Raw genomic sequence first — 20968 nt, forward strand, 5'->3', positions numbered from 1 at the left:
AGATAGAGATTTTAAAATCTTCTGTACAGAAATGATAATTGAAGCCATGGGAGTAGAAGAAATGTCAAAAAGAGTGTAGTAGGGAAGAAAAGATAGTCAAAGTTAGAGCAGAGTTTCGGAAAGAGACACTGGGGCAGGCAACTGAAGATGAGTCCAAAGAGACCCAAGGAGTGGTTAGACTGGCAAGTATATCAAGAAGGAAGGAGTGGCCAATATTACCAAATGTTGCAGGAAGGTCAGAGGAGGAGGATTGAAATAAGGTCATTGGATTTGGAATTTGACATTATTGCCTTGGAAGAGATCTTTTAAAGCATACTGATAGGATTCCTCAACCCCTGGTTTATACTTTATATTTTATTATAAATTATTTTATTTATATTTTATTTATACTTGTTTATACTTTATACTTTATTAGGATATTTATACTTTATTATTTATACTTTGTTAGGATATTCTCTTTAATAGAATATCCCTCTATTAAACCCAACTTTGATTTTTAACAGCATCCATTTATTTTTTCATTTTTTCAACTAAGAAGCATTTATTTTTTCTCCCTCCTCCTCCCAATAAAAAAAAAAAAACCCTTGTTAGAAATACAGTCAAGCAGAACAGATTTCTAAATTGGTCATGTCAAAAAATGTATGCCTGCATCACGATTCCACCTCTTTGTGAAATGAGCAGCATGCATTGTGGAATTGTGGTTGGTCGTTGCATTGGTCACAGTTCTAAGGTCTTCCAAAGTTGCTTGTCTTTACAGTATTCTTATTTTGAAAATTGCCTTCTTGGTTCTGCCCACCTCATTCTGTATCAGTTCATAAAAGTCTTTGCAGGTTTCTCTGAAACCATCCCCTTCTTCATTTCTTACACCACTACACTCACATACCATAGTTTTTTTAGCCATTCCCTAAATGATAAACATCCCAACAACCATAAGCCTTTAATCATTGCTCCTCTTGTGGCTTTTTCACTGAGATTCCTTTTTTTTTTCCCCACTGAGGTTCTTTTGCCTCAACTCCTCCATGCTAAAGTTGGAGATGAGTTATATTTGCTTAATGCTGGTACAGGTTCTAAAGCTTGAGGAATCTGGGCAAAATGTGCCAGGTCTAGGACTACAATAAGTTGTTGGTGTCTGATTGTTAGTTATGCTTTCCTTCCCTGGTCCGAGACAAATATATTTTACAGGAGGTGAGATAACCTTGTTTTAGCAACACCCTCCCCTTTCCTCCCTAAACCCATCTCTGGCTTAGACTCTAGGCCCTAGAGTCTTTCTCCTTGCATGTTGTCAGCTTGTCTCTGCTCCCAGTACACCCTCCTCACCCCTACCACTCCTCCTGCCAATCCAAACTCCCTTAGTTGTTTTGTTGTTAGAAGTGAGGACTTGGGATCAGAAAATGTTCTTTCTTTTTGATCTCTGTTCCAAGTAGGACTCTTGGTTATAATAAAGTGGAAATAACCATATAACCATCTATTTCCCTTCTTTGCTGAAGCAGATGGAGTAGATGACTGTTTAAACCAGTAGGTCTTGAAGCTAAACTAGAACCATAGAATTTTGAACTTACAAAAAAATACTCAAGAGATCAAATCTGCCCATTTTATGGGCACGTAACCTGAGGTTGAGGGAGGTGAAGGGATTCAGACTTAAGTGGGAAAGCCAGTAATTTGGTTCCAGGCCTTCTTCTGATCCAGTGATTTTTCCAATATACCACCCCCCCCCCCATTAGCCTATACTATCTTTAGGGTTTCTTGACCTTTTTTGTGTCTTATACCCTTTTGGCAGTCTGGTGAAGTCTATAGACCCCTTTTCAGAATAATGCTTTTGAATGCATAGAACAAAATACATAAGATTACAAAGGAAAACAATTATATTGAAAAACAATTATCCAAAAAAATTTTTTAAAATACAACAGATCCCAGGTTTAGAACTCCTGCTCTAACCCATATCTTTGTATCTTCCATCTCTGAGCTAGTAAAGGAAAGGATAACACTAGAAGGATCAAGTTATGTTGGTTGATTTAGTGTCTATTAGTTGATTCAACGGAGGTGTGTATATACATGTGTATGTATACACATGTTTATATATACACATATATACACTATATGTATACACACATAATATATATACATACACATATAGACATAAGAAAAGAGTAGGATGAAATTTTTTATTTAAAAGTAAAATCATGATTTTTTTGTTGAATTCATAAATTCATAAAGTTTTAGGGTTATAGATCTCAGAGAGGGGAAGGGAAGACAGGCTCATCTGAAAACAACAGTACATAGAATTCATAGAATTCAGGAAGAATTCCTCAGGGATTAATTTATAGATAAGGAAACTTAAGGCCTAAGTCTTCCAGCTAGCTTGCAGAAGAACTGAGATTTGGCCTTAGGTCCCCTGACTTCAGATGTCTCATTTCAAGATAGCAGATAGTCATAGATTGAGTTGAAGATGTGGGTGTGGCTTGATAAAATTTGGTTGAAAGCCAGTAGCTCTTCTGGAACTGAATGAAGTTTCTATAATGAAGGGGCCTTAGAGATTGTTTAGTTCAATTTCCTCTTTTCTTCCAGCCCCCCTCAGGGAGGCAGTAGGTCTAAGGGCCTTCCTCAGGGTCCCAGGGCTGAGCTCTCTGGGTAGAGCCCAGACTAGCCCTTTGCACCATCTTGAAAACTTGATCAGGGATAGTGGTCTTTATACTAAGGAAGCTATTAAAGAAGAAATGATAGATGGGAATTTGAAAATGTTAAAATAATGAAGGAAAACAACCAGCCCCCCTCCCACATGGCACTTCAGACTGCCTGGCATTAACTTTCCAATCCTGTGATAATCATCTGTCACCTTGTCTGTAGCCCCTGGTTGGCTCTGGATAAAACATGTATTCTCTTTGGGTATTTAATGGTCCTCACAATCTTGCCCCAGCCTGTTTTTTCCAGGATGGTTGTACATTACTCTCCCAAACAGGGTTGCTTTTTTACCTGGAATGCTGTCATGTCACCTCCATTTTTTTGGAACCCCCATCCCTCCCTTCAAGGCCATATTGCTCAAAAGACCTTTCTGGATTCCCCTGGTTGTTGTTACTCTCCCCCATCACTTTCTATGTATTTTGTGTATCTCCTATATTTACTTTTTGTATTTGTAGCCACAGCATTGGTGGTGAGGAGTCAGGAAATCTTGAGTTTGAATTCTGCCACCAGGTACTTATCATCTGTATGATCTTGGGCTTCAGTTTTCCTATGTTAGAGGGGATAATAATGGTGCCTATTTCACAGGGTTATGGTAAAGAATGCTTTTTGTAAGTCTCAAGTTATTATTACTATCATTATTATTGAAGAGTTGTTATTGATTGATCAATCTAGACACCAGAAAGGATATTTGGAACTAGTTGCTTCCAAGGGGATTTCAGAATGATTGTGCTGCTATGGGATTAGTTAGAGTAATGTTTCTTGAGTTCTGTTAAAGATAATGATATTTCCTAGATTTAAAAGTATTGAACCACATGTATGTTTTTAATATTGCCTAACAAGGATAACATCATTACTCAATTAGGTGCTTTTTTTCCCTCCCTTGGCTTCTGTCAGGGAGAAAAATTTGCATATCTCTAATTATAGTCATTTGATAAAAATACTGCCAGGGCTTGACATAATATTAATTCAGATTTCCAAAAATACTAAATTTCCTTCCTCAATTGAGTCTTCTCCAACTGGTCATTGATTTAAATTACATAGTAAAAGGCTGCAATTTTGGAATGGGCCTTTTTTCCCCCCTCCTAGGAATGCCCATTATTCTAACGCCATACAGTGAAAAAGCAGAGCTTTCTTGAGGAATGGATGGGAAACATTTTTTTGTCTGTGAAAATACGGAATGATAAGTTCTTACAGAAATGATTTATTTTTGTTTTCTTCAAAGAGATTGAGAAGAAATAATTTCAAACCTGTGCCGATCATTAATGATTTTTTTTGAAAATGTAAGTAGGTTTAATGTGGGATTTTTTTTTTGAGTGATTGTCACCAAAGAAAAATTTAAGAGAAAAGTGGAAACCTATTAAGCAAATTGACCAGCAAGGGTTCTGATAAATGCAATGCAGAAATAAATTTGAATAAGCTAATTTTGTCCATTAGTGTGCTTTTAAACCAATTTAATTGTTTTGATTCAACTATTTTCTATTTTGTTTATTCAAATGGAGAATGATTACGAAATGAACTATGGGGGTTTATTATCTGACTAGCAGTTTAGAAATCTGGTTAAAAAAATAAAACTAGTCTCTAAGTATATTTTGGTAAGTGCCAGTGCAGCTAATTTAGTGTTTTATACAGATCATAGGGGTGTGTTTCCTGAGTGTGCTTTCTAAGAAACATTGATAGAGTTCTAGGACATGGGATATATCTAACCAGATTTAGTTCAGATGTGCTTGAGAAGTTTCATTTGTAATCCAGTGTCACTGCTAGCATCACTGAAGCTATGGCTGGTGAACGCTGCAAAATTTTACACTTTAGAAAGCCTGGGGAACTGAGAAGTCTGTGCCCATGTACGTAGTTGCCAGAGTTTGTCAGGGAGACCCAGTGTTAGGCCAAATTCTAGGTGTAAAAGCCAGGCAGATTTGCTCACTAAAGAAAATCTGTTTTTGCAGGTTTGCATTAACTTCCAAGAAACAGAACTCTGGCAAAGTTTGTACAGCATTCTTGACATTTTCTCCTTAAGGGTTCCTTTTCAGTAGATGTCTGACTCTTGTAGGCTAGGGGCATTGGACAGTGGGAAGACTAGAATATTAGGTTCATTAGACTATAGATTGAGGGGTAGAATGGACCTTAGAGAGGTTATGGAGTCCCTTTTACAAATGATATTCAGAGATTTGTTTTCCTTGAATTATTCATTCTTGTTCTACTCCCAGATTATTGCTTCATATTTGAAAAAAAAATTTAAAAACCCAACAATGCTTTCCCCTAAAATCCTTGGATAAGTATGATTTAATTGCCTAATGTCTGTTGAATAAATTGCTGACATGCTAAAAATACAAAACAAAACCTGGCTAGGTTAACTTAAGTCTGGCTATCGAACTGCTGGTCCCTAAGTCAGTCTTTCTGCCATGGCTTTCTAGCATCTACTTCTTTTTTCCTTTCATCTTCTTGTTGTGGCTTCTAGGTCTTTAGATTCGTTTCTGAGTTTTATTTAACAAAGGGAATATATATAGAAATACTGAGAATAGGGTTGCTTATATTTGGAAATTCATTTAACATTTATCTAGTATAGAATGCATATTCTAGTATAGCATAGAATCTACAAACAATTATTTTTTTTTATTTTTTAAGTTTAATTGATGCCTTTTGTCTTTACATCACAGTCATTTTAGAGTGTTGCCTTTGGAGATAGAAGATATGGACTTGGATGCTGGTTCTGTCATTTCCCAACTGGGTAACCTTTGGTAACCACTGAACCACTCTGGGCCTCAGTTCCCTTATCATGTAAAATGGAGAAGTTAGATTGGATGGCTTCAAATGCTCTATTTCCTTCCCTTCTCCCCCCCTTTTCCCTCAACAAATGTTAATTGCATCCCTGTCCTCAAAGGACTAATAGTCTGCTGGCACTTAACTGTGTATAGAAAGGATACAACATATACCCAAGATATGGAAATACAAAGTACGTACAAAGTGATTTCAGGAGGGAGGGAGAACTTAAAACAGAGGGAAAAGAGAAGAGCAGAGAGAAAATCAGGAAGATTCTTGTCTTGACTCCTAAAGGAAACTTAGGGATCTATATTTTCATTTATTTTATTAAATTAAAATTTTTTTCAAATGAAGCTCCATCTTGTCTCCCTTCCACCTACCTTCCTTCTATTCCTAATGGGAAAGCAAGAAAAACAAAGTTGTATAGATTGTATTTATCTATTTATTCCTGCATTGGCCATTCCAAAACAAGTCTCAGTCTTGACTCTGAGTTCATCATCTCTCTTTCAGGAAATGGGTAATAGGTTTCATCTTTAGTCTGCTGGAGCTGTGGTTGGTCATTGTATTGATCAGAATTCCTAAGTCTTTCAAAGTTAATTCTCTTTACAACAGAATTGTTACTATATAAATCATTCTCCTTGCTCTCCTTACTTCACTCTGCATCATTCCATTCATAGGAATCTTCTAAGATTTCTCTGAAATCATCCCCTTCATCATTTTGTACAGTTCAATAATATTCCATCATATTCATACACCATAACTTGTTTAGGCATTCCCCAATTGATGGTCACTCCCTCAATTTTAAATTCTTTGCCATCACAAAAAAAAGTAGTTATACTATTAACAAAGGCCTTTTCCTTTGATCTCTTTAGGGTATAGACCTAGTAGCAATATTGCTGGGTCAAAAGGCATGCACAGTTAATAGTTTTTTGGTATAAATTGCTTTCAAGAATGGACAAACCAGTTCAACAGTACATTAATGTACCTGCTTCCCATAGCCCTTCCAGCATGTCATTTTCCTTTTTTCTCAACTTTGCTAATCTAGTGGGTATCAAGTGGTATCCCAGCTGTTTCAATTTGTTTTTCTCTAATTATTAGAGATGTAGAAAAAAACTTTTTCAGATTGCTATAGAAAATTTAAATTTCTTCCTATGAAAAGTGTCTGTTCATATCCTTTGACTATTTGTCAACTGGGGAATGGCTATCATTTGTATAAATTTGAATCAGATCCCTATATATTTAAGAAATGAGGCCTTTATTACAGAAACTTGTAGCCAAGATTTTTTTTCTACCATTTATCTGTACCTTATTTTAGCCAGATTGGTTTTGTTAGTGCAAAAACTTTTTAATTTTATATAATCATCATTTTCTGTTTTACCTCCTGTGATGAACCTCTGTTTGCTCATGAACTTTTTTTCCCCTCTCCATAGATCTAACAGGTAATTTCCTTGTTTATTTCATCTGTTCATGATGTCACCTTTTACATCTGAGTCATGTACCCATTTGGAGCTTATCTTGGTATATCACATAAGATGTTGGTCTATCCCTCCACAACAGGTAGGGGAGGTATGGAAGGGACTACAGTCTAGAAATGGGGGGGGGGATAGAGGGGGGGAGATGGTCAGTACCCAGGAACAGAGGCAGGAATTAGAAAGGATGGAGAGAGAACAGGTAGTTTAGATTAAAAAGTGTGTGAAATAATATTACAAAGGTAGTAGAAACAAGATTATTACTGAGGACTTCAAATGTCAGTCTGAGGATTTATGCTAGGGGTAATAGTAAGGGCTAACATTTATTGATTGATTATTGATATATTGATTTGGCAGCTATTAAGAGACTAAATTGGACAGGGGAGAGACTGGAAGCAGGGAAACCACTTTTAGGCTATTGCAGTAATTGTGGTGAAAAATGGTAAGAGTCTGATTTGTTATTTTCAACTGTGTCCCATTCTCCATGATCCCATTTGGAGTTTTCTTGGCAAAGATGCTGGAGTGGTTTGCCATTTCCTTCTCCAGATCATTTTACAGATGAGGAAACTGAGACAAACAAGGTTAAATGACTTGCTCAGAGTCACACATTTAGCAAATATTGAGGTCAGATTTGAACTCAGAAGATGTGTCTTCCTGACTCCAGGTCTGGTACTCTATCCATTGCACCACTTAGGTGCCCTCCTCAGAGTTCTTAGCTTGGCCTGTAAGAGCCCATGCCATGGAATACTGGAGAAAGGCATCAGTGTTTATTTTGAATTCATTCACTCTATTCTAGATCAAGTTCATTTGCCTTGTCTGTCTACACGCTCAGCCTTTCTAAATCAGAAAGACTCTGTTTCTGGCTGGCTTTTTGTGACTTATCTATATTGCTTCTTTTAAGGGCATGACTAACTAGATATCTTCTCTTCCTTCTGGCCAAAATGGGGATGGAAGGTAGGAGGAGTAGGTGTTCCCTCAAAGAGAGTCCCCTTAATTGTAGTGTTGATGAGATTTTGTGATGTCTATTGTTTTTCATAGTCTAAGTAATAGGCATAATAATAATAATAATAATAATACCAAGAGCTAGGGGTATATGGGATGTTCAAGGACTAGCACCTCTGGTGTGAGGGCTTGCCAAGTCCTTTTTAGGGCTGCTCATCTACCTTTGGGGTCCATCTGGCATTCAATTCTCACCTCTGGCTCCAGGAAGCTGTAGCATGCTTAACACTGGCGCTCCCCCCACCTCTCAAATGGTCTTGGGCTAAACCAGGTTGAGGGTAACTGATAGGCCTCAAACCTGTCAATGAATTAAAAGTTGTCTACCTCAAGTATGCGAAGACTTTGGAATGGGTGGACGAGAATATTTGTTTCAGGAGCCACGGAGGCAGCTGAAGGAGCTATTGTGAAGTGTGTAGGGCTTGGTCAGCCCTCAAAGAGGCCAAGGTCATCCACTGCATTCTGGGCCATCTGCCAGTCATGTTGACTTTTGTCTTGCCACTGGACTTTGATGACTCCGAAAAAGAGAATGAGGCTGGTGACTTTGTACAACTCTGCTTCACTTAAATCTAATTCACGCACAAGTCAAGATATCACCCTGTGATGTCATTGGTCCTCTTTGAAAAATGAAGGATGAACAACAACAACCAATAGCTAGCATTTATATAACTCCTTAAAGTTTGTCAAGCACTTTATCTATCAGTTGTGATACAGGGTGTGGGAGTTAAGAGTGCCTTCTCTAACCATTAGCTATTCTTCCAGCCAGTTGGCAGCTGATGTCATGTTTGCTTAAAGTTGGCACATGGGGAGATTTTCCATGGCATGTTGGCTAGTTATCACCAATATACCCCTTCCATGTTCTTGTGACAGTTGCTGTCTACTGCCATCTGAGACTGTGCCATATGAGGATGTATGGAAGGGATTTGGCATGTTTAGCCAGAAGAAGCTAAGACTTTGGGGGGGGGGGGAGACATAATAGTGTTTTCAAGTACTTGAAACACTGTTACGTGGAAGAGGGATTTGATTTGTTTAATTTAGTCCAGAAGGGCAAAGAAAACTAGGGACAATGAATGGAAATTGCAAAGGAGCAGATACAGACATGATTCAAGGAAAAATTTCCTAACAATTAGAGCTATGCCCAAATGGAAGGAGTTGCTTGGGGGCAGGTGTGGTGAGTTTTCACTCATTGAAGGTTTTTCAAGCAAAGGTTAGATGACGCTTCGTCTGTTTCTGGAGATTATTTTTTGGGTATGGTTTAGATTAGATGGTCCCTTTCAAATCTGAAATTCTGTTACTCTTAAAATATGTCCCTTAGCCACTTTGCCCTTGCCCCTCCCCCCCAAACTCATAAGAATCATGGTTGTTAGCACCACCATTTTGGGGCCCATGAATGTGGCAGGGAAGCAAACTTTATAGTCAGGAGGTTGTGAACTGAATGAGAGCAAAAGGACCCACAGACTGAACCTGGGGGGTGGCCTATGACAGACAGAGGGGCATCCAAAGCCTATTTAAGAATCAACCTATCAGTCACAGATAGTATTTTGGACCCCTTCCCCATCATTCTCCCTCTACTGGGGCGGGGGGGGGGGGGGGCTGGGACCACCACCCGTTCATCTCTTCTTATCAGAACATGAATCAGTAACTTGGTATGGAAGGATGGCGACCCCTGCCCTAGTGGAAATTTCTTGTTTTGGATATCATAGGGGCATAATCAAGAGCTGGAAGGGACCTTGGAGCTCTAGTCAGCAGATCTCCTCATTTTATGGATGAGGAAATAGGCCCAGAAAGGTGAAATGACCTTTGGTCAAGGTCATGCAGGTAAGTGTAACACAGCCCACTTAAAATCCAGCTTTCTTTCCACTCTGCCACCTAGTCTCCTTATGGCCCAGGCTGTCATCCATCTCTCTTCACAGGTGAAGCAGAGACAAAGTTTGGTCTCTCAGATTAGGATTGTTGACCAAATTATGATGAATTTTGCATGGTGTTAGATAAAGTTGCTCTTCAAGGGCCATGGCCCACGTTTATGTTGATGCTTAATACTCTCGACAGTGATATTGGAGGGGGCATTTTCTAAACCAGTTAAGTCCTAACCTTAAGCATAGTTTATCTTTCTTTTTTGCCAAAGTCAAAAATTTTTTTTGTAGTGCTAAAGACCCCTAAAGAGAATAGCAGCTAGCTATTAAATAAATAAAAATGCCATTGGTAGAACAATCCTCCAATGTTGTTCAAGAGTACATACATACACAGAGCAGTTTTTAGCAGTGCCCCTAGATTTAAGCTGCTTAATCTTTGCACCTTTCCCAGAAGACTAAAATTTTACTTTTGGAATTTGGTTTACATATAATCTGTCTGTGTAACATGCATCTCACGTACACTGCTTTCTGGGCACTTGTCTCATCCTTGAATTTTTTTTTTTTGAGGCACTGGAGAGAGTGCCCCTGAATTTGGCATCGGAAGACTTCTAGTGGAATCCAGCCTCTTTGTGGGTGACTTTGGCCAAGCCACTGGACCTCTCTGGGCCTCAGTTTCCTCTTGTCAAATGAGGCAGTTGGAATGGATAACCTATAAGGGACTTCTCTGACTCTAAATTGATCTGTACAATGCCAGAACTTGAGTAAGCCATGACTTTTGGCCTTTTAAAACTAAGAATCCTCTTCATGGGTATGGTCTTTGCTCCTAAGTCTGTTACCTTATTTGATTGTTATAATAACCTGTGGAACCAGGCAGGAGCAGCAGATAAACAGCAGCCCTTTCACACCGGCAATGGACCTGATCCCCTTCCATTAGCTGGACTTGCTCTAGGGGAGTTGGGGGGGTTGTCCGGAGGAGAGAGGGGTGGAGGGCAAAGATAGTTGCTTATGACCTAGGAAATGCCTGCACTCCCCTAGCTCCCCAACAAAACAGGCCCCTCAGCTTTTGTTTCTATTTTCCCTGTGAACAGCTGCATTATTGCTGCAAGAATGGTGTCATTTTGAAAATGACATAGAGTGGGAAAAATGTACTGTCTACCCAAAAAAATGGGAGATAGGGAAATCTGTCAGGCCCATTTAAGGCCTGGATTTTAAGGGTTTTCACCATTGCAATGTACTGGCTTAACCGTTAAGGTAGACGATGACATGGATAAGTATCCAAGCTAAATATAAACCCTAGCTAGCAGCTTATTTTTGCAGGGAAATCCAAGAGTCGTTATTTATTTTGGTGAAGGGTGGGAGCCTGAAGAGAGGTTTTTGGTCATTACCAGAATATGGATCATACTAGGTGCTAGAATAAAAGTTTGCCTTAAGAGTTACCAGTTGTTGATTTGTTTTTAAAAGTAGTTGGGCTAGAGAGATTTTCAGCCCTTTAAGCCAGAGGCATCAAGCCTGTGGCCCATTAAGATGTAATTGGAAAAGATTTGGGGGGGATACAATAGCCCATAGATAATGCTAATTTATGGTTTTCTAAGTCAATATTACAATTTGCAGGCATTTTTATGTAAGCTTAGCAGCCCTATTTCTCTTTGATTTTGATGCCTCTGGTGAAAGATGAACCTGAAGGCTTTGGTGTCCCTTCCTATGGCATCAATCAGTAAACAAAAGAATGGGACAATTTAATGTGTTTGGTTGGGGAGAGTGGGAGGAGGAATCATCAAATTTTAAGAAAGCTGTTTAGGAACGTTCTGTTATCTCCTCAGTCAAAATGATTGCAGGCTCTTGAGCCCGCTGAGAATCCCCATTTTGATTTTGCTTAAGGTTCTCTATTTTCGTTTTGAGAGAAAACAGGCCTGGTGGTCGGTTAATTTACAAATGGTCTCCTCCTCCCGTGCTTTGCTTCCCCAATGAGTGCCACATGTGCTCTGGAAAATGCCAGCAAGAAAGCAGTTTATGTTCGTTTGCTGGGTCCGTTTGCAGGATCTTGCTGAAATCCATCTGCTCCTGGAAAGAAGCAGCCGAAGCTGTGTTTTATGAGGCACTCACTCAGGCTGTGGGGACCTAATGAGAACAGGCACAGAAATAAACGGTCCTCTTGTTTGTGTTTCTGGGGCTAGACAAAGTCGGTGTCACCCCTTTTGTATTAAGAAAGGCCTGGAAGCCTTCCCCGCTGGTGCCTTCAATGGATTTTTAACTTCTTGGAAAGACCATGGGAATGAACGTTTAAAGAAATGTCAAGGACTTGTTATCCCAGCATCAGCATCCCAGGTGGGGAGGACCTCCTTGTTCGGTAAATCTCAGAATTTATAGTCCTCCCTTCTTATCATCCTATTTTGATTTCAATAAGAACTTTCCAGAAATTAAAAAAAAAACAAACCCACAGAAATATAAATATCTGCAGTTACAGCTCTGGGGACTATTTGGAGGAAAGACATAGAAAGGAGGAAATTTACGTTTGGAATTCTAGGGATGGATCCATACTGCCACTTTGACAGTCTTCTATGGTATTCAGGTGAATTTTATTTCATATGATTATAAATGCACCTTTTCTGAAACCTGAAAGGCTTGTTTCGCAATGTCAGTGAGAGCGAACCATATCTTCCTCTGAGATTAGAACATTGAAAGGGGAAGTCCTACTTCCTTTAAACACTGGCTCCTTCTCTTCCTTTCTCTCCCTCCTTTTTTCTCCCTTGTCCTCTTAAGTAGGTTCCTTGCTAAATGGGACCTTGGGAAGCACACCCTACAAGTACAACTAGAAGAAAGACTAGAAAAAAAAGAAAGCAGTAAAATGTTTCATCTTTCAACTCAGAGACTGAGCTGCATCTTCCCATATAGCAAACTTTATAGAATATAAACAGCTGATTTTTCATGTTGCTTGCATTGATTCCTTTTTGCTCTGTTAAAGAAGTCACTCCTTGCTTGAGTGACTAAAGATCTTTCCAGGTCTTTGGGGACCCCCCCCCCACATCATGAGTATTCATGGCCAAAAGCCAAAAAAATCCTTGTTGGTAGTTTACCATCCAAAATGCTGATTCAGAGTATAGCTTCTTAAATCAGTAAGTTCTATTTCAGAAACTAAGACATTTCCACTTCTCAAAGCAAATTAAAGGGTTTCTTTTAAAATTTAGACTCTGCCTACTTTTTTCATCATATTTGATGCACTTTATGGCTGAGCTATGAAACATTAGCCCTCAAAGCAGCCCCGAGTATAAAGTTTTTGTATCTGTCAACTGTGGTGAATTTAAGCTAAGAAGATGTCATTAACATGTAGCAATCCGTCAATCCGAAAAGCATTTAATAAGTGCCTACTATATGCCAAGTATTATGCCAAATGCTGGAGATAGACAAAATTAAACAGTCCCTTAATGAAGCTTATTTTTTATTGGGGGATGCAATAAGCACATATTTAAATTCATTCAAAATAAAAGCAAGGTAGTTTATTCAGGGTAAAGAACTAGAAGGGCATATAGGATCAATCAGATCAGGAAATAAATAGGCAGCTAGGTGGCGCAGTAGATAGAGCTCTGGGCTTGGAGTCAGGAAGACCTGAGTTCAAATCTAGCCCCAGACACTATCTGTGTGACCTCTGTTTGCCTCAGTTTCCTCATTTGTAAAATGGGAATAATAATAGCACCTACCTGGAAGGGTTGTTGTGACAATAAAAGGAGATCATATTTATTTGTACAAGTGTTCAGTACAGTGCCTAGCCCACAGTAGGTGTTATATAAATGCTCATTCTTTTCCCCTCCTGAAGGAAATGGCACTGGAGCTGAGCTTTGAAGGAAACTAGGGGATTCTAGGAAGTGAAGATGGAAATACATTTTAGGGGTGGAGCACAGCTTGTGCAAAGGTACTGAGATGAGAGATGGCCTATGTGGCCAGGGCAGTGAGGTGGTCCAGGGGACAGAGTGCCAGGCCTGGAGTCAGGAAGACTCATCTCCCTGAGTTCAAATCCAGTCTCAGACAACTACTAGCAGTGTGACCCTGGACAAGTCACCTAACCCTATCTGCCTTAGTTTCCTCATCTGTAAAATGAGCTGGAGAAGGAAATGGTTCTATCACTCCAGTATCTTTGCCAAGAAACCCTCAAATAGAGTCATGAAGAGTCAGACACACCTGAAAAATGACTGAAACAAAAAATCTGCCAGGCATTGTCCTAGGTGTTGTTAAAACAAAGATGTAAATTAATAGGTTTACCTGTTGTGTCCCCCTAGTACAGAGATGCTTAACATGCCCAAGGTGGGGGGTGGGGTTCGTTGATAGATTTCAGGGAGTCTGTGAACTTGCATGGGAAAAAAAATTACATCTTTAACCTCTAAAATTTAGCATTACCTTCAATTATTTAAAAACATTATTTTGCAAAGAGTTCCCATAGACTTCACTCAACTGCCCAAAAGGGTCTGTGACACAAAAAACCTTTGAGAACTTTGGAAAAAAGGCTATTAGTAGTAAGTAAGTTTGTCTGTAACTTTTGTGTTTATAAGCCTCGTTCCTAGCTCAGTGCCTGGCAATATAGTAGGTGCTTAATAAATGCTTTTTGGATTGAATTGGATCATTCCTTTAAATTTCTATTTACCAAGGAGTGTGTGGTGGCTAGTCAATCCTCTCTCCACTCCCCCTTTGAAGTCTGTCTTCTATGATCATTTAGATTCTCACCGTTTTATACTGAGAGGGCCTTCATAAAGTTTTCAAGAGCCAGGGTATAATTCCATAAAGTTTAGAAGGCCATGATAGAACTTGAGCGTGACCAGCATGCTAAAAATGGGTGCGAGTGGGGCTTTGAGATCAGAGTACCAGATAGTTTTTCTTGACTGGGAAATTGATGCAAACACTCTTGTCATGATTCTATTTGGATAACCTCGGTTCTCTGATTTGTGTTTGCTCTGGGATGCAAGGGAAACAGTATTGAATAAGGAGGTTTTTTTTTCTTATATGAAAAAAAAATGAATGGCTCCATAAACAAGATTAAGAAGAAGATGAGATAGCATCAGTATAACAGACTAACATTTATTACTGGCCTCATCTCATGGGCTTGTGTGTGTTTTAATGATGTTGTGTTTGAACCAGATAAGGACTTTAATCTGTATAATGAAGGTTCTGTCATATGCTATTTTGCCCAGAAATTCCTATTTGCAGCAGCACGGTGTTCAGAATTGCTGAGGTATAGCAGAACTATCGAATTACTACCTCTGGATTATAGGCATAATAATAAATAGTTCATGTATATGCTTCACAGGTTACAAAACACTTTCCTTACAACACTCCTGAGTTAGGTAGTGAAAGTATTATTGAGAGCCTACTATGTGCTGTGCATTATTAGGTGATGGGGATGCAACTTCACAAATGAGGTAAATCCTTGCCTTCTAGTTGTTTACATTCTATAATTAAGCACCTACTATGCAAAGAGAGCTCTGTCCTAAGTGCTGGGTTGCGCATGCATGTACGTACACACACACACACACACACACACACACACACACACACACACACACAAAATGGAAAACTGTTCCTGCCTGGGTTGACCTTAAAATCTACAAAGGGGGAAAATGTGTAATGTGTAAGAAAATAGAAAATACATATAAAGTAAGTACAAAATGATTCACAGGGTATGTTAGAGAGATAGCATTAAAGATTTGGGGGTGGGTAAATCAGGAAGGGTTTTGTGAGGACCTCAGAATTTGAGCTCAGTCTTAAGGACAACTAGAGATTTCAGGAGGGAGATGGGGGTGGGAGGGGATGGTTTTTGCCAGCACATGGAAGCACAGGAGATGGAATTCTAACTTCTAGCAATAGCAAATAGGATCTTAGACCTAGAGCAGGAAAAGAGACCTCAGCTGCCATCTAATGTGTCCTTTTTATATATAGAAAAGGAAACTGAGGCTTTGACAGTTAAAGAAAGTGACTTGACCAAGGTCACACAGGTAGTATCACAGATAGGATTTGAACCCAGGTCCTCTTAACTCCTAAGGCAATGTTCTTTCTATTATTCCTTGCTTTGTCTGGAGGGTGAGGTATGTGAGGGAGCCAGGAAATTAGGTTGGATGTAGAATGTTACGGGTCTTAAATGTCAAAACAATTTCAATATAGATTTCTTCCTTCTACACTGGATCTCATGTTTTGAGTTAGGGTCCTATACAGTATAACACATTCATGGCACTGTATACAGGGCTTCAGCGTTACGGTACTGCCCTATGTACTTGGGCTCCTCCCTGTAGGAAGCTACTAGATTGAAGTTGCTTTCCTGGTAGTAGGGGAGGCCAAAGTTCTAGTCTTTTCATCTTCCATATAGTAGCTCAGTTCCTTACTGCTACTCCAGTAGGGTGGTCTTCTCAAGGGACTGTTTAGGACTTTGCTCTTTCTCTCTGGAAGGCTGATTTCCCAAACTCTTCCCAGAACTTGACATCATCCCTCCCCCTATTCAAGATGCTGTTGTTCAAGAACTTTGGACACTCCCTGAGAATGGTTAGTGGGATGTCGCCTCAGGCTCATAGAACAGTGTGAACAAAGAAAGGGAGGGAAGAAACTGCAAAGTGTTTGAAAGACAGAGTAGTCCAATTTGGGTATAAAATGGTGGGAGGAAGGTAATGGAATGAAGTTTAGGTGGTAAAGAGATGCCAGAGACTTAAATGCCAGGCTAAGGGGTTTGAATTAGATTTAGAATGAAGGGATCATATATTTAGAGCTGGAAGGTACCTTGAAGGCCACGAAATCAATCCTTCACCCATTTGACAAATGGAACAAGGCTCCAAGAGGTTCAGTGACTTGAGGTTAAGTGATTCTGGGTCTCTCACCTAGTAAGTGTCTGAGGCAGGATTTGCCCAATGCTCTACCCATTGTAGGTGCTGGGTCCCTGAAACAATGTATTTTGATCAGAGAACTGACAGGGTCAAGTTTTGAACTATGTGGTCAAGTTTTGGACCCAACGTCCAGTAAGCAGTTTTCCTACTATCTTTGAAAACATTTGAAATTCTTTTTAATTTAATTTAAACTTAATTAACAATCATTAGCAAACATCAGCATTTCAATATACAGAGAAAGAGAAAGGTCTGCAGACGAACCTGAAATTATATGCAATTGTTTAAGAACTCAAAATTTTAACATCCAAGTTATAGGAAGAATCAATAAAAACCTTTAAGAACATGAGCCATTATCTTTCCCAGTGGTAAGGTATGTATTGTACTCTAAGAATATAATCGAACGGGTTTGTACAATTAGGAAGTTCTACCAATTGCTAAAAATGTATTTCAAAGTAGAATCTAAGCTAAATTTGGCTTATTTATGCTAGTTTTTTGGTTGTGTCACTTTTGTGGACCTTTTTCATGATAGATAGGCTTTTAAAGATAGTGGACAAGTGACTTGAACTGAACTGGGGCCCGTAAACTTCTAATTGTGTCTATTTTCAGGCCATCCATTGGTTTTTAGAAACTCATGTGAATTGTCACTTATCAGTGAGAAATTTTCCAACTTCATGTTTGTTTGGTTCACCCCTCTGGGGATATGAAAGTATATCCAAAACCTCATGCAGTACAAATCAACCAGCTTTTTATTTTGTTTTGTGGTTTAAGGACCCTTCCACCTCTAAATCTATGACCAATATGGGAACTGAAGGTAGGTGAACTAGATACCTTCACATTAAGCTGGTTTGCTTGGTTGCACTAACACATCTAATCAGTTCTTCCTTCTTCACTTCCCTAAATTAGATTAGTTGTCTCTGTGTAGGTTTTTTTCCCTCATTGTTGTACGTTGTTCCTTCTCCATGTAAACTGCTTCTCCATTTAAATTAAATGCTTGTGGGATACTTGATTTTATTTGGATAAAAATATTTTTAAGTGGAAAGTTGGAATCAAGAGGTACTATGAAAAAAACCCCAAATGTTATATAGTTCAGTAAAATTGAACCCACTCCCCACCAACCTAGTCTGGCTCTCACATGTCAATTATTTAATGATTGCATGTACCCAAAGAGTCAACTTCAGCTGTGTGCTTAATTTGGGGAAAGCCAGATGCCTTACACACTCCTTCCCTTTTTACATTGAACCAGAGTTGACTTGGTACTTTCTATGGGCCCCAGCACCTTACTAGACACTGCAAAGAAACCCAAAGAAATACCAAAATCCGTTTTTTCAATGACTTATCATTGATCGGTCAATCATCAGGCTTCCTGTTTGAAAAATACAAGATTTACTGTCTACTCTGAAGAACCAAAGAGAGAGGTCACAGAAAGTATTGAGTGATACAAGATAAAAGTTTAAAAAGATTATTCATAAAGTTTATTTCAAGACAGTATACCCACAGATCTCAACAAATTCCTAATTTAGCCTGACTTTCTCATACCTCTAAAGTATAATTTGCAAAAAGAGTTAAGCAAAATAAGGCAACCCAGAGCAAAACTAAACTAAACAAGAAAAATCTGAGGGATTGGAACTGTTGGCCTAACCAGTAACACTTGAGTAGTGTGTGTTAACAGGATGAAAAAGTGTTTGTTCTGACTTTCATTAATTGGCACCAGTGTATTTGACTTTGGTCTTGTTGTTCTTTAAAGTTGTCTTCATTTATATAGTTATTATTAGCATGGTTCTCGTGATTTTGCTTTTTTCACTGGTATTAAGGGGGGGGAAAACAAAATTGAAGACAAGAAGATGGCTAAGTAGATGTGTGAGGTCTTTCTCTCCCTTCCATATGCAGGCAACCTCTTCATAAAACCATATTTACTGGGCCTAACAGAGTTCATGGACATGTATTTCGTTAAATCAGAGATCTGAAAGGAGCCATAGAGAGAGAACTTTGTTATGACAGAGAACAGCGTAGGATACATGAGACATAAGAACTGCTCACCATCCTAAAGGCTTCCACGCAAACGTCCGGAATACGTGGCAAAGCATAATAGGAATGAGCATCTCGTCTGTTAGCATGGGGAATTGAGAAGTGACTAGAGATGATTTATTTTCCCAAACAAAACTAGTAGTTTTAATTGCCAATGAAGGAACAGAGGCTGGCTGCCTTAAAGACCACCTTTTAATTCTGTAGTGGTCTCTAAATAGATTTCATCATGTAGTCACTCTATATTTTCATTTTTTTCTAGCCCAGCAGTTTTGAATTTCTATGATTATTCATGGAATATTCATATTATTCTGGTGATAGGTCACCAATAATAATAAGAGCAGCTAGCATTTAGAGGCCTTTCCTTCCTGCCCTTTCTCATTATTTATTCATTAAACACGGAATATTTGAGCACCTGCTATTTGGGATGGATCACTGTCCACACACTGGGGTCCACAGAGTAGTGTGACCCCTGGTTTTTGCCTTTGGGTATTTGACAGCTGATAAGATGAGGCACAGGTGCAGCAGTCAAGTAGCAAAAATTAGTCGAGTGAGAGCGTTGATTAAAGTGCTAAATGAATCCTATGGAAAGTGAGTGTCTAAGAGTCTGCAGCATAAAGGGGTAGAGGATGGGGGAGGGGAGAAGACCATTGCAGCCTGGAGTGGTTGAGGGAAAGGTTCATAAACGAAATGATCCATGATCTGAGCTTTGAAGATATGATTGGTATAGTTGAAGGGCATTGTCGGTAGGGGAAATAAAGGCATGGTGGTGTGGGAATTAGCAAGGCATGATTTGGGGATAGTGAGTGGACCACTTGTCAGGAACTAAGGGTTCCTATTGAAGTACTGTGAGATTAAACCACAGCACCATGTCATAGAATCATGTATTTGGAGCTGGAAGGCCCTTGGAAATCATCCAGATCAGCTCAGTCATTTTATACCTAGGGAAACTGAGGCCCATTGCAGAGGAAGTCACTTATATAAGGTCACATAGAGTAGAGGAAGCAGAACTGGGATTCAAGGACAAGCCCTCTCACTCCAAATTCAGAATTCTTTCTATGTAGATCCCTATCTCTCTGATCAATTTGGAAAAAAATAAATTGCCACCAGATGGCTGAGACCCTTGAATGTTAGGTCAAGCCAGTAGGAGTTTTGTCTTGCAATGGACGGGCCAAAGAAAATTTTTCATCAGGGAAGTGATATCGTGGAACAAGAAGATTAATTTTGTGGTGACATTTGGGATGGAATTTGGAGAGTAAGAATTTTGTATAGGATGTCCAAGAAAACCAGCCAGAAAGTAGCCTACCTGTGAGGTGGACTCTGGATTTGGGTAGTGGTCATAGCCTTGGAAAGGAAAATAAAGCAATAGATTTTTAGGGAATATTGACTGGATTTGGGGGGAGAGGTGACAGGGAAAATAAATGATGGCAGCCCCCATTTATAAAGGAATGATGCTGAGTTTGCTATCAGATGTGTTGACTTTTTGATTTGGAGCTTCTCAGCAACAGACACATTTACCTGACTGAATCTTAATGCATTTATGTACTTTTAAGTGTCTCTCAGCAAAGAGGTAATTGAATTACCTAGAATATATACCAGCTCAAGCTATTTAGAAGAGTCCCTATATTGAATTTAGCCTTGTCCATATCAATGACTATGTTCCCTTACAGAAGGTACTGACTTTTTTTTTCTAAAGGGTGAAGAATAAATTGAATTATTGTTATTTATTTACCATCTCTGCTTTTATTTTCCTCAATGTGGTATGATCTTCTAAATATAATCCCAACAGCTCTGTTTAGGTATTTTGGCTATCAAATGTAGATGGTGTCTAATGGACATCAGTGTTTTATTTAGTACATGACATACTATCAGTGCTTCTGAGTGACATTTATTTTTCCTTTTAAGTGTTTTTTTTTTTTAATTCTCTTTTCTTTTTATGTTTTTGTTGCTTCCCAGTGACCCTTCTCCATCCCCCAGTAGAACTTCTTTCCTTATAACAAGTAGTCAGGCAAAACCAAGTATGCCCTGGTCTTCTCCTGTAGTCTCTTGCTCGCTTCTCCGCCAAGAGATTGTAAGCTACTCTTCATGTCGGTTCCCTTTTCTGAAGTCATAATTAATCATAACTCTGAAGTCACTCAATGTTGTTTTTCTTCATATTGGTTTTGCTTATTTCATTTCATGTTTGAACATCATATTGCTGGGAATATTCTTATTTGCATCTTGCTTGAAATTCTAGCATTATGATTTAATATGGCAGTTGGAAAAATTACCTAGGATGATGCATGCTGGGATACATATTGGAGGCTCTCCCTATCACCCCCACCATGTTCAGGTCTGA

At 39.0% G+C, this 20968-nt stretch overlaps 1 protein-coding gene across 3 annotated transcripts in view; it reads left to right on the forward strand.

Annotated features, from left to right (window-relative positions):
* Positions 1–20968, forward strand: part of KIT (KIT proto-oncogene, receptor tyrosine kinase) — a 101683-nt gene that overhangs the window by 21114 nt on the left and 59601 nt on the right. The gene's annotated exons all lie outside the window — the stretch shown is intronic.

This window comes from Vombatus ursinus, unplaced genomic scaffold (genome assembly GCF_900497805.2).
Source record: "Vombatus ursinus unplaced genomic scaffold, bare-nosed wombat genome assembly UNPS02014818.1, whole genome shotgun sequence".
In the NCBI taxonomy this organism is placed as follows: Eukaryota; Metazoa; Chordata; class Mammalia; order Diprotodontia; family Vombatidae; genus Vombatus; species Vombatus ursinus.